At 35.8% G+C, this 13,327-nt stretch overlaps 1 protein-coding gene across 7 annotated transcripts in view; it reads left to right on the forward strand.

Annotated features, from left to right (window-relative positions):
- The window catches only part of Myo9a (myosin IXA), a 184,060-nt gene that overhangs the window by 15,568 nt on the left and 155,165 nt on the right, over positions 1 to 13,327 (forward strand). Inside the window, exon 2 of one of the 7 annotated variants that reach the window (XM_031343709.1) lies at positions 9,133 to 9,222. The exons of the other annotated variants lie outside the window; for them this stretch is intronic. The gene's annotated coding sequence lies outside the window, so the exon portion shown is untranslated. The remainder of the gene's footprint in view (positions 1 to 9,132; positions 9,223 to 13,327) is intronic. 7 annotated transcript variants of the gene reach the window in all.

Genomic DNA, 13,327 nt, shown 5'->3' on the forward strand with positions numbered 1-13,327 from the left:
AAAAAAAAAAAAAAAAAAAATCCAAACTAAAAATATTATAAAACCTAGAATGTTTTATTTTATTTTATTTTATTTTTTTATTTTTGGAGGGGAAACTGGGAAAGGAAAAATCACATGATATGTAAATAAAGAAAATATCTAGTAAAAAAAGGAAAAAACCTAGAATGTATAGTCAATATAAAAATTACTTCATATTTCTAATGTAGATTAACATTATGGGTTAGGCTGTTCTTCTTACCCTTTTATCTTGGTTTGTTCCTTCTGAGTTGGTTTCCCATATCATTACTGTGTTGGTATCATGTCCAGTAATTTTACTGCTGTAAAAAAAATCCATGTTTCATCTTTTCATTCTTTTACTTTCTCCAGATCTTTTGGCAACCACTAATCATTTTGAATCCTGTAACTGAGGAAACCAAAGTTCTGTTTTGTAAATTCTTAGCTTCATCAATAAAATAATTCAGAAATGGACTCTGAAAAAAGTTCGAGGGCCATTTTATTAGTTTGTGAGAAAGACAACAGGGCAGATAAGTTGAAAATTATAACATTTGCTGTGAGGAGGGTAGGTAGTGGAGAGAAAGTCAGCCATTTTAGATATGGAGTTCAGAAAAGCAGTGAGAAAACTTAGCATTTGAAAGAAAATGTGCTTATACCATGGATCAGTATCTGAAAAAGAGATAAAAATGGAAAAGGAAAAGCATGCTTTGTGGTGGGTTGTAGACCTGTGTTCAGAGGGTTCTCCATTCAAGGCTCTTGTGGTACAAAGGACTGTTTGACATATAGATAATTAGAAATAGAAATAACAGATTATCAACAAAGAGAAAACACTCCTGAGAACAGGAGTACATTAATAAGCTGAGGGTAAAAGCCTCAAAAGCCTTTAGGGCTCAAGGAGCCTGACCATTTTGGGGACATTTCCATAATATCTGCCTTTCTTTATATATCTGGCCTTTCTTTACACATACTCTGTTAGATGAAGCTCAGATAAGAAAGGGTTTCTGCCTACTGGCTTCTTTTGTTTGTTAATCTTTATGTTGTAGTCTCTAGTGTTTACTCCTGCTATATCATCATTGTTTTGCCTTTTCCTTCATGTTATGTAATTGGGATCATACAATATATAGGTATTTCAGAGAGGATTCTTTCACTTAGCAGTATATATTTAATGATCTTGTGTGCGTGTGTGTCTTCCACACAGTTTCTCTGTGTAGACCTGGCTGTTCTTGAACTCACAGAGATCCGCCTGCCTCTGCCTCCTGAATGCTGGGATTAAAGGCATCCTTCCACCCCACCCCCCCAATAACTGTGTCTTTTTATGACAAATTTCTTTTTATCCTGGAATAGTCCATGTATTGCTACTACTTTTTGAAGGATACTGTTATCTTCGTGAAACTTTGTTTGGATATAGTTTTCAGGTATTTGGGAAAATATAAAGACATGAGATGACAGGATTCCATGGTCCAGATGTATAGGAAGCTGTCACTGTTGCCTAGTGCTTGTGCCTTTTCATTTCTACCAGCATCCCACAGTCTTACTAGTGCTTGGTAGTGTTGTTGCTTTGGAACTTTGCCATCTAATAGTTTTGTGGTACTCTCAGTGTTTTATTTTTTTCATTCCCCAAATAATGTATGTTTTTTTTCCAGCTATATGTCTTCTTTTATAGGAGTATTCAGATCCCCTTTCCCATGTTTGTACATTATTAATAGATTGTTTTCTTGTCATTGAGTTTTAGTTTTTTTTTTTCATAATATCTGCCAGTCAGTCTTTTTGGTTTTTCGAGACAGGCTTTCTCTGTATAGCCCTGGCTGTCTTGGAACTCACTCTGTAGACCAGGCTGGCCTCGAACTCAGAAATCCACCTGCCTCTGCCTCCCAAGTGCTGGGATCAGAGACATGCACCACCACTGCCCGGCATCAGTCAGTCTTCTAACATACTTGTATTTTGATAAGAATTTTTTCCTAGGTTAGACTTATCTTTTTTTTTTTTTTTTAATGGCATGATTGTGCTTTTGGTGTAATCTTAAGAATTACAATCTAAACTAAATTTATGCTCACCTAGATTCCCCTATGCTGTTATACTCTAGGGGTTTACATTTTTATGTTTTATTCAACACTTTTTCTTTTGTCTTTCAAAACTAGTTTTTTTTCACTTTTTTCTTTTTACATTATATATACATATATATATGTATATAAAACCATATATATATATACATATATATATACATATATATATATGGTTTTATGGTTATATATATATATTTTTTTTTTTTTTTGGTTTTTCGAGACAGGGTTTCTCTGTGCAGCCCTGGCTGTCCTGGAACTCACTCTGTAGACCAGGTTGGCCTAGAACTCAGAAATCTACCTACCTTTGCCTCCCAAGTACTGGGATTAAAGGCGTGCGCCACTATTGCCCAGCTTTCAAAACTTGGTTGAATGATATTTGTGTGGGTCTATTTTGGGGGCTTTTTTTTCTGTGCTATTGATGACTTATTTTGAAGTATTCTATTACTTTATTATTATTATTTATTTATTTATTTATTTTAAATGAGTACACTGTAGCTGTCTTCAGACGCACCAGAAGAGGGCATCAGATTTCATTATGGGTGGTTGTGAGCCACCATGTGGTTGCTGGCATTTGAACTCATGACTTTCGGAAGAGCAGATGGTGCTGCTCTTCCCTGCTGAGCCATCTCACCAGCCCACTTTTTTTTTTAAAGATTTATTTTATTATTATTTATTTTACGTGTATGAGTACACTGTAGCTGTACATTGGCTGTGAGCTATCATGTATGTGGCTGCTGGGAATTGAACTCAGGTCCTCTGCTGGCCGGCTTGCTCCGGCCCTGCTCGCTCCAGCCCCTCTGGCTGCAGCCCAGCTTGCTCCGGTGTAATTCACTGTAGCTGTCTTCAGATGCACCAGAAGAGGGCGTCAGATCTCATTATGGGTGAGCCACCATGTGGTTGCTGGAATCCGAACTCAGGACCTTCGGAAGAGCAGTCAGTGTTTTTACCCGCTGAGCCATCTAGCCCTATATTCTATTACTTTTATTGTGACTTTTGTACTGTAATAGCTAGTCTTGTTTGCTTCTTCACTATGATGCTAGCCATTTTTAGCCATTTATGTATTTATTTATTGGTAGGGTCTCATGTAGTCAAGACTGGCCTTGAATTTACTGTATAGCAGAGGCTGGCCTTTAACTTATTCTGTTTCTAGTTTCCAAGTACTGGAATTTTTGAACATATACCATCATACCTGGCTTCTTTCTATATTAACTTTTTAATAAGTTTGTCCTTGTCCAGAAAATAACTTAGCTGAATTTTTCTTCTTCTTTTTTCCTTTAATGCTAGGGATTGAGCCTAGAGCCCTTGAAAAATGCTAGGTCAACACTGTCATTGAGTTAGACTTCCAGACCTTTATTTTATTTTATTGTTATTTTGCTGTTTGAGATGGTCTTGTTACGTTCTTTGGGTTCCTTTAGACTTGCTATGTAGTCCATATGAATATTAAACTTCCCACCAAGGGTTCTCAAGTAACTGGAATTACAGTTAGTTTCTGTAGGTTCTGTCTTGTTGAGGTATTGATTAGGATTACATTGAGTTTACAATTTGTGTAAGATTTGCATTTTAAGGATATTTATCTTTCTTATATATCTACAGTTGTTGGTATTTATTTCTTTCAAGAAAGTTTTATAGTTTTCAGTTTGGAGGTTTTCAGTATCTTTTTGTTAGTTTTACTGCTAAATAATCTTTTAAAAAATCTTTCTAGATAATGATTTTCAAGTTTTACTTTTCATTGTTGAGAAATTTATTTGCTTTTTGTATATAGACCTGTGTCCTTTGAACTCGGTGGTTTATTTGCCAGTTTTACATGTTTGTGCATATAACATAGTCTGAGACTAAAGGTAATTTTAATTTTTCCCTCCTTATGACTTCAATTCTTTTTTTTTTTTTTTTTTTTTTTTTTTTTTTTTTTTTTTTTTTTGGTTTGTCAAGACAGGGTTTCTCTGTGTAGCCCTGACTGTCCTGGAACTCTGTAGACTAGTCTGGCCTCAAACTCAGAAATCTGCCGGCCTCTGCCTCTGCTGGGATTAAAGGCATGCGCCACCACTGCTGGGCCAACTGCAATTCTTTTTCTTGCATCTTGACACAGTCTGTCACCTCTATTATAATAGTGAATAGAAATGATGAGAGTAGATATAGCTATCAGGTTTTTAGTATTTCTAGTATATTCCTTCTTGCAGATTTAGAATTCTGTTTGACATAATTTTCTTTCTGCTATTAATGAACTAAAATTCTTTTTACATTTCATGAATTTTATGTGTATTGATATTGATTCTCTTGGCTTTTGTCTGACTGAAAATAAACATTTTAATTTAAATGTATAAAGGATATTTTTAAGCACACACCTTTAATCCCATCACTCAGGAGGTAGAGGTAGGTGCATCTCTGAGTTTGAGGACAGCCAGGACTACACAGAGAGACCCTGTTTGGAAAAACAAAAACAAAACAACAACAAAAACCAAACCAAACCAAACCAAACTAAAGGATATTTTTTAGAGTTTAGATTTCTATGTTGGCAGATTGTTTCTTTTAGAAATGTGTTATCTCTTGTTTTCTAGATTCTGTTATTTTTTTTATGAAAAGCAACTGTCAATATTGTTATTCTCAAAGTAATGTGTTGTTTTTCTTGGGGTACATAAAATAATTTTTTTTTAAAAATATTGTTTTATATGTATGGGTGTTTTGCTTACATGTATTCGTATATACCACATTCATTCCTGGTGCTTGAAGAGACCAGAAGAGGATGTTTGATCCTCTGTACCTGGAAGTACAGACAGGTCTGCGCCTCCATGTGGGTGCTGGGAATCCCACTCAGCTCCTCCAGAAGAGCATTCAGGGCTCTTTACTGCTGAGCCATCTCTCAGCCTTTATTTTCTTTCTTTTTTTAACCTTTATTCCCCATAGAAAGCCGAGTTTGCTAATTTGTTTCACTTTGTTTAGCTGAGTTTGGGACCTGTGGGTTTATGTATGAATTTTGGAAAAGATCTGCAAACTTCAGTCTCCTGTGCTGCTGCACTCCCTTTATCTTTCCTTTAGGATGGTGTGGAGTTGTCTCACTCGCCTGACTCTGATCCTTTCCCTTTTTGTTTCTCCTCCTCTCTCTTTCTCTTTTATTTTAGACACCATGCATTGATCTTTTTGAATCTGAATTTATAACTTATGTGTGTGTTGTTACGCCTATTAGTAACTTTTTTCAGTATTTTTTTCATCTTAAATATTGGTTTTTGTTGTTGTTTTTATATTTTGAGACAGTCTTTATGTAGTTCTAAAGCTTGCTAAGTAGAACAGGCTCACCTTAAATATTATATATTTTTTTGCTGAGTCTTACTTTTTGGGTCTTTTCACTTTAAACTTATACTTCTCTGCCAAAATATCTCAAATCATTTCCCCTCCCTGTTGGTATATAAAATATATTTTTATAAGATTTATTTTTAAAGTCATTCCATTTGAGTAATTTCCTTTTCTTGTTTCTATATCACATTTTTATGGTTTCTAAGGTATATGAATATTACAGGTGCTAAGAACAATAAGTTTCTAACTGCTGCTTCTTGGAAAAAGGCATGTTAATTCAACTAAAAGTGTTTTAAGCTAATTTCTTTTTTTCTCTTTTTTTCTTTTCTTGTTTTTTTCCAGACAGGGTATCTCTGTGTAGCCTTGGCTGTCCTGGAACTCACTCTGTAGACCAGGCTGGTCTCGAACTCAGAATTCTTCCTGTCTCTGCCTCCCAAGTGCTGGGATTAAAGGTGTGCGCCACCACCTCCCAGCTAATTTATTTTTTTCTGACCTGGAATTTACTTATGGGTATGCTACAGCCGTAGTTAGTTTAGCTTTTATTTTATGGTGTGTATATTCAGTTTCTACTTTGTAACAAAACATGCTATTTAAGTTGAGCTACTTTCTGTCTCTGTATCTTTGCTTTATGTTATACCTCTGCTCTTGGCTTTTCAGTCCAGGAAACTTACTTTGTCTTCCTCCTCTACTCTTTGATTAGTACTCGGTGATTTATGTTCTCATTCATGTACTAGCCAGGCTTGACTGTGCTTGGTTTCCAAGGTCAGACAGGATGGAATTAATTCAAGGTGTTATGGCCATAGACTGCCCCATTGCAAAGACTGTAGCCTGTGCTGTAGCTTTGCTTTTGAAACCCCTGAATTTCGATCTGCCAGTCAGTCTGAGGGTTGATTGTTTGCCCCTTTGCTCATCTGAGAGTTTGAATTATACTCTTTATTGTTTACTTAGAAAGTAAAGCCTTGAATTGAGCTTGTTTAAGATTTTGGATTTTTTGTTTTTGTTTTTGTTTTTGTTTTGGTATTCTCAGCTGTCAGATGGGTTTTATAATTTTGATTTTATAGTGTATCCAGCCCTTCCCTTTTCTTATTATAATAAGTGAGAGATTTTGTTATGACTTATATTCAGAATAGAATGAAAATTCTCAATATTTCATTTTATTAATTTCTTAATTTGTATAGATTCAAAAGCTATTGTCATGCTCTTTTTTTTTAAAGACTTACTCATTTATTTTATGTATATGAATACAGAGTAGCTGTCTTCAGACACACCGGAAGAGGGCATCGGATCCCATTATAGATGGTTGTGAACCACAGTGTGGTTGCTGGGAATTGAGCTCAGGACCTCTGGAAGAGCAGTTAGTGTTCTTAACCACTGAGCCATTTCTCCAGCCATGTCATGCTCTTAAAAACTAATAGATTTGCTCGAACAATGGGGTGACTTAAGTATTTCTTTTTTGTTTTGTTTCTGATTTTCACTGAAGATAGTAGAAGCTACAGGAGTTTATGATTAATTTTTTTATTGTTATTGAAATACAGTAATAATGCCTTGTCAAACCTCCTTTTCCATAAGTTATTTTTTCCCATGAGATTTCAGCTTTTAGAATTTTTTTTTTTTCCTTTGAGACAGGGTTTCTCTGTATAGTCCTGGCTGTCCTGGAACCCACTCTGTAGACCAGGCTGGCCTCGAACTCAGAAATCCACCTGCTTCTGCCTCCCAAGTGCTAGGATTAAAAGCATGTGCCTCCACTACCTGTCAAGATTTCAGCTTTTAAAAAGGCAAGTGATGTGAAGGAAAGTTTTTCTTTCATTTTTGGAAACGTATGCATTGTATCTGAGCTTTATTGTAATTGATTCTATGATTTTCAGAGCAATACTGCAACTAGAAACTTGTATGTAGGCAAGTTTGTTTATAGCTACTTTCATACTGTAAAGGCAGACTGAGTAGTTAGGATAGAGACCACATGACCTGCAAAAACATTACATATTTTCTGTATAACTTCACACACACACACACACACACACACACACACACACATACACACAATGACTTTGGAACTAGACTTTGAACAAATACCAGTGAATAGCATTTCAAGTTAAGTAAGTGCTTCACATTACAGTTGCTGCTTTTTACCTATCTTTTCAAAAATTTCATGGAGTGTCTTTGATTTATGACTGTCATTTACTAAACTGTAATAGTGAGTTCAGTCTCCCTCTCAGTGTTGTCATTTCTTGTTAACTTCTTTCGATTAGTACCCACCTCAGTTCTATTTGTAAAAGTTGTCTAAATAGGGAAGGATTTCTGTATGTAAGTGCATTTTTTTAAGTCCTCAAGGGCTTTGCTATGAAATTATTGTCATGTCAAACATTGCTGAACAGCTAGTTCTATCTATACTTGTGTGCTTGTGTCATTGTGTAGCTTTTCCTAATCTATATTTTTCTTCTAGTAGCTCAATTTGTACTTATAATCCTCCTACAGAAGTCTCTTGAGTCCTGTAGTTGTAGCCATGTACTATACTCCTGACTTTTTCAGAGATTATCTACTTATTGTATTTTAAGATAGATTCTATTGAGACATGAGAAAAAGGATATGTAGGCTCAATGAAACAAATTCACTACAATAGAATGTATAAGATGTAATGGTTATAGTGCCAAATGTATTATTTTTGAAGTTCATAGATACTAGATAATCATGGTGATAGTTAATTGAGATAGTTGTGGTTTCTGACTTATTCTTGTTATAGGATCATGTAAATGATTTTTAATTATCTGGGGGCAGATGTGGGAAATGTTTGGGTCTTGGTATAAGTCTTAGGCCCTTTAGAGCTAAAATGATTAATGTAAAGTCATACTTGAGCTTTACCTACAACAACCCCCCCCACCTTTAATCTATTATCCTTTAAGTGATTAAGAGTATCTTGGTTACATGAGTATACATATTGGTGTATGTTTGTACATACATGTATGCAGTTGCATATATACATTTGTACTTTTGTGTGGAGGCCAGAGATTGATGTTGGAATGTCTTCCTCAGTTGTTCTCCACCTTATTTTATTTTTTTAAAAAAGATTTATTTAGGCAAAGCACTCATACATAAAATATTTCTTATAGACTGGCAGTGGTGGTGTACACCTTTAATCCCATAGTGAATTCTAGGACAGCCAGAACATACAGAAACCCTGTCTCAAAAACAAAACAAAACAAAACAAAAATAATAATAAAAGGTTCAGCTATTTATATTTTATATGTGTGTGAGAATGATTTGCTTGCATGAATGTCTGTGTATCATGTGTGTGCTCAGTGCCCATGAAGATTAGAGGAGGGTGCTAAACCCCTGGAACTGGAGTTATAGACAGTTTCTAGCCACCACGTGGATGCTGGAGCTGAACCTCTGGAAGGGCAACCAGTGCTCTTAACTGTGGATCCATCTTTCTAGACCCTCTACCTTATTTTTGAGACAGAGTTTTTCACTGAACTTGGAGATCACTATTTTATTTAGGCTGGTTGGCCAACAAGCTTCAGGGATCCTCTTTTTCTCCACCTTTCTAGTTCTGGGGGACTATAGGCAGTCCCTTGCTTTTTAAATATTTAAAAATATTTAAATGGGAATCCCAATTCAGATATTTAGTTTGTATGGCAGAACACTTAGACCAAGTCATCTCCTCAGTTCCCAACTGGAATGTTTTTAAAAAACTGGCTATCATTATTATCATTATTTTTTAAATTAAGAAAATCTTATACATATGGGTATTTTGCCTGCATGTATGTCTATGTACCATATTCATTCTTAGGTAGCCTGCAGAAGGCAGAATTGTGGATCAGATTCCCTAGAGCTAGAATTACAGTCCTGGGATTTGAACCTTGGTCTCCTTGGAAGAACAGTAAGTACTTTTAATTCAAGGCCATTTCTCTATGTCCTGTTACAGCTCTCTGTGTGTGATTGTGCATGCCTGTAATCCCAGCACTTATGAAATGGAGGAAAGAGGATCAGAAATTCAGGACAGTCCGTAGCATTTGAGGATAGTCTGTGATACATGAGACTGCCTTAAAAAAAATAAACACAAAAAACAACAAAAACAGAAACACAAGGACTTGTGTGCATGCCTGCATGTGTGCGCACTTGCACTCATGCCTGTGTGCTGTGGGCACACAAGTAGAGCTCAGAGGACTACTTAGAGGATCCTTCTATCATTTGGGTCTTATCTTGAGCCATCTCCTTGGTATCTTCTTTTGCATTTGGAATGGAACTGCAGACTACAAAGCACTGTGTAATTTGGTCTTTTTGTATGTCTGACCTCATCTTTGTATAACTTTCCTCCTTGGTTTGAACTACAGTGATTCCTTTTCATTTCTCAAAAGTTCCAAATTTGTTCTTGATTGAGACATTTTCCCTCCTTTTCTCCTTGTAGCTTGAAGCATCTCTCCAAATTAGTATAATTGGCTTCAACATGCCCCCTAGGCTTTACTGCCTTGGAGAAACTATTGAATGTCTCTGATAAATAAAATAGCATGCTGGAGCTCTTTAGTATAATAATGATAGGCAAACTGTTGCCTACTAGCCAAATCCTGATGGTGGCTTGATTTTGAGCCATAGGAGTCTGAGAGCTAAAAATAGTTTTCTTATTTTTAAGGCTACAAAACAGCAAACAAACAAAAAACTTTAATGTGAAAGACTCTGTGTTCTTCAAAGTACAAAATATTTACTATTTATTCTTCCCTTTACAGAAAAGTACTTTCTGAAATTATTTTGTTTAATTTCTTTCCTAGCTTTGCCCATCACCCCCTCTCCCGTGCTTTCTTGTTGAGTCTTGGAATGTTGATTCTGTGAAAGAACTGAGCAAAAAAAAAAAAAAAAAAAAAAAAAATATATATATATATATATATATATATATTATAATTGCAGTTGAAAGGTCAGAAAAGCAAGTGATAAAAATGGTAGTTGATATTTCTTCCAAAATAGACAAAAGTGGTTTGTTAAACCGTTAGCTCATATGACTGAACAACTCTCATAACTATATATATTGATGGTACAAATGTAAGTCTATAAAGTCTATCTCTTAAATTGTTGAACTGATTAATAGTATACATATCCGAAAAGTTACTAACCACATACAGACAGTCCTATTATGGAAGCATATGTTCCACAGAAAAATCACTTGAATTCAGAGATGCAATCCCAAATAAGTGCTATATCCTTAGGGATAGGTGTGAGAATGCTGAATATTAATATTTTGGTGCTCATTTTATAGTTAGTGTTGGCAAGTAGACAGCCAGTTGCTTAAAGAATTTCCCACTCTTACAGAATCCGCTAAAGCAAAGCTGAGTTTTTTGGCTATGCCATAGACTACAGCAAGGTTAGTGAATTTATTAAGTAGAGATAAGGGAAAGTATATGCTTTAGATTTGAAGATGCACAGGCATTTAGGGAAAGGGACATAAACGATGTCTCCATTACATTTCCTGAGCTGTGGGAATAAGCTTCTGGAGAGAAGATACTTTCAGTGTCTTTATAATAGCTATGTCTGTGTGTGATTGTGTCTTTATAAGTTTCTAAGGATGTAATTTACAAGATATAAAAATTAAGCAAAATTCGGGCTGGCGAGATGGCTCAGTGGGTAAAAGTGAGTGGGGTGGCAGAGGTCCTGAGTTCAATTCCCAGCAGCCACACACATGATAGCTCACGGCCATCTGTACAGCTACAGTGTACTCATACACATAAAATAAGTAATAATAAAATAAATCTTAAACAAAAAGAAATTAGTCCATTACTTTTCAGTATAGCCTCAGACAAATTCTTAGGACTAGGGTAGAAAGCACCCACAGTCTGCCAGAATATCACAGGAATGACCACTAGCTCAGGTGCTGTTAAAGTCCTAGATTCCCTCTGAAGCCTATTGAGCTGGGCCTTCACAATCCATGCAGCTCTCAAATACTATTGTGTTCTGTGCTTCCTCTAGGATGGCATTCAACTGCTTTTTTGGTCCGAAGTTCCCAAGTCTTCCACATCATGATAATCAATAGCTTACTTTGGTATTAGTTATTTACTGATTGCTGTCATAAAGTGCCATGACCCAGGCAAATTGTAGAAGTAAGGGTTTATTTGGGGCTTATGGTTCCAGCAGGGTAAAAGTCCATCACTATTAAAGCAGGGATCATGGTAACAGGCAGGCATGCAGACATGATGGAGCAGCAACTAAGAGTTCACATCTTGATCCACAAACAGAAAGCAGGGAGGGCACACTTGGAGTGGCCTGAGTCTTTGGGAATGTCAGAACCCACCCCAGTTATGTAATTCCTTCACCAAGACTGTCTACTGGGACCACGTTCAAATGCCCAAGGCATATAGGGAACATCTCATTCAAATCACCACAGTTGCCTACAGGTTGTCATATATGTCCTTTAATATGTTATTGCCTCTCTTCTAGTTTCTTTAGGGTCTTTATTTTGAAAGAGCATTCAACTTTATTAAAGGTGTTTTCTTCATCTGTTGAGATGATCATGTAATTTCTATACTACATCTATTGATTTAGTGAATAATTTCTGTATCTCTGGATTAAAGCCAATTTGGCAATGGCATATGATTTTTTTCAATGAATTATTGAATTTGGATTACAAGTTAAAATTTTATAACAGTATTTTTGCATGGTATGAATTCTCTTTTGTCTTTATATGTATTTTAGAGATTCTTTTAAGAGTCTCAAGTGTTTAATCTAAGTGAGCTGGTGGCATGCCTTTCATCTTAGCCCTTGAACCAGAAATATTGTGAATTTGAGGGCAGCCCAGGTTATACTGGGAGACAATGACTCAAAAAAAAAAAACAATAGAAAGAAATTGAGGTAGGGAAGGTAAGGTGGCTTAGTGGATAAAGGCATTTGCTGCTAAGCCTGAACCTGAGTTTGATTCCTGAGACCCAGATGATGGACAGAGAGACCTGACTTCTGCAAGTTATCCTTTGACTTTCACATGTACATGTTGGCTCATGCCTACTCTCAATTGTACACATAAAACAAACAAACAATTTCCTAGTGTTAGAGATTTATTAGTTTAAATTCCATAAGGCCACTCAGCTCAAATTGCATGAAACTTTAGGAATATAAGCTTAAACATTGCTGTTAACATGCCAACTTTCTTTCCCAAATGTCCCAAATATTCAGATCCAATGTTCATTTGTATTGAATAACATTTATTTCATTGAAATCCAGTGTGCTTACTCTCCAAGCAACTAAATACTCATTTAAAAAGCCAAACAATGTCATCTGTTACCATTCAAAACAGTTCTTGTAGGAAGTCAGATAAAAGCAGTGTGTAAATGTTATAAATAGAAATAGGGACCAGATGTGGTGATGTAGTCCTTTAATGCCAGCATTCTGGGAAGCAGAAGCAGTCTAATCTCTTTGAGTTCAAGGTCTATAAAGTGAGTTCCTGGACAGTCAGACCACAAGAAAGACCCTGTTTCAAAAACAACAAAATAAACAGTCGGGAAAAGGAGGAAAACTAACCAGTTCAGTATAAAGATTAACTTAAGCAATAAAAATGTTTGCTCATTTGCTATATCTATTACTATGTGATTTGCTTATTCCATTTAACATGTTTAAAATCATTTTTTGATTTATTTTATTTTTGTGCATTTAAATGTTCTGTCTGTCTGTCTGTCTGCCTGTATTTGTATGTGTACAGTAGGCATGCCTGGTGCCTGCAGAGGCCAGAAGAGGGTATTGGATTTTCTGGAATTGGAGTTACAGATGGTTGTGAGCCACTGTGTAAGTGTTAGGAACTGAACCCAGGTTCTTTGCAGGAGCAACAAGTGCTCTTAAGACTGAGCCATCTTCTTTTCCTCTCAAATGTGTTTTGAGGCATGAATACTCCTGACGAAATCATGGAACTCTCTTACCTTTTAATGGGCATGCCAGACTTAATAAACAAAATCTTCAAATAAGACAATCCTAAGTTTAGGTTGTGTATCAAGTTCTCTGATTAAAAAGTAAGT

The sequence above is a fragment of the Mastomys coucha genome, unplaced genomic scaffold, assembly GCF_008632895.1.
Source record: "Mastomys coucha isolate ucsf_1 unplaced genomic scaffold, UCSF_Mcou_1 pScaffold23, whole genome shotgun sequence".
In the NCBI taxonomy this organism is placed as follows: domain Eukaryota; kingdom Metazoa; phylum Chordata; class Mammalia; order Rodentia; family Muridae; genus Mastomys; species Mastomys coucha.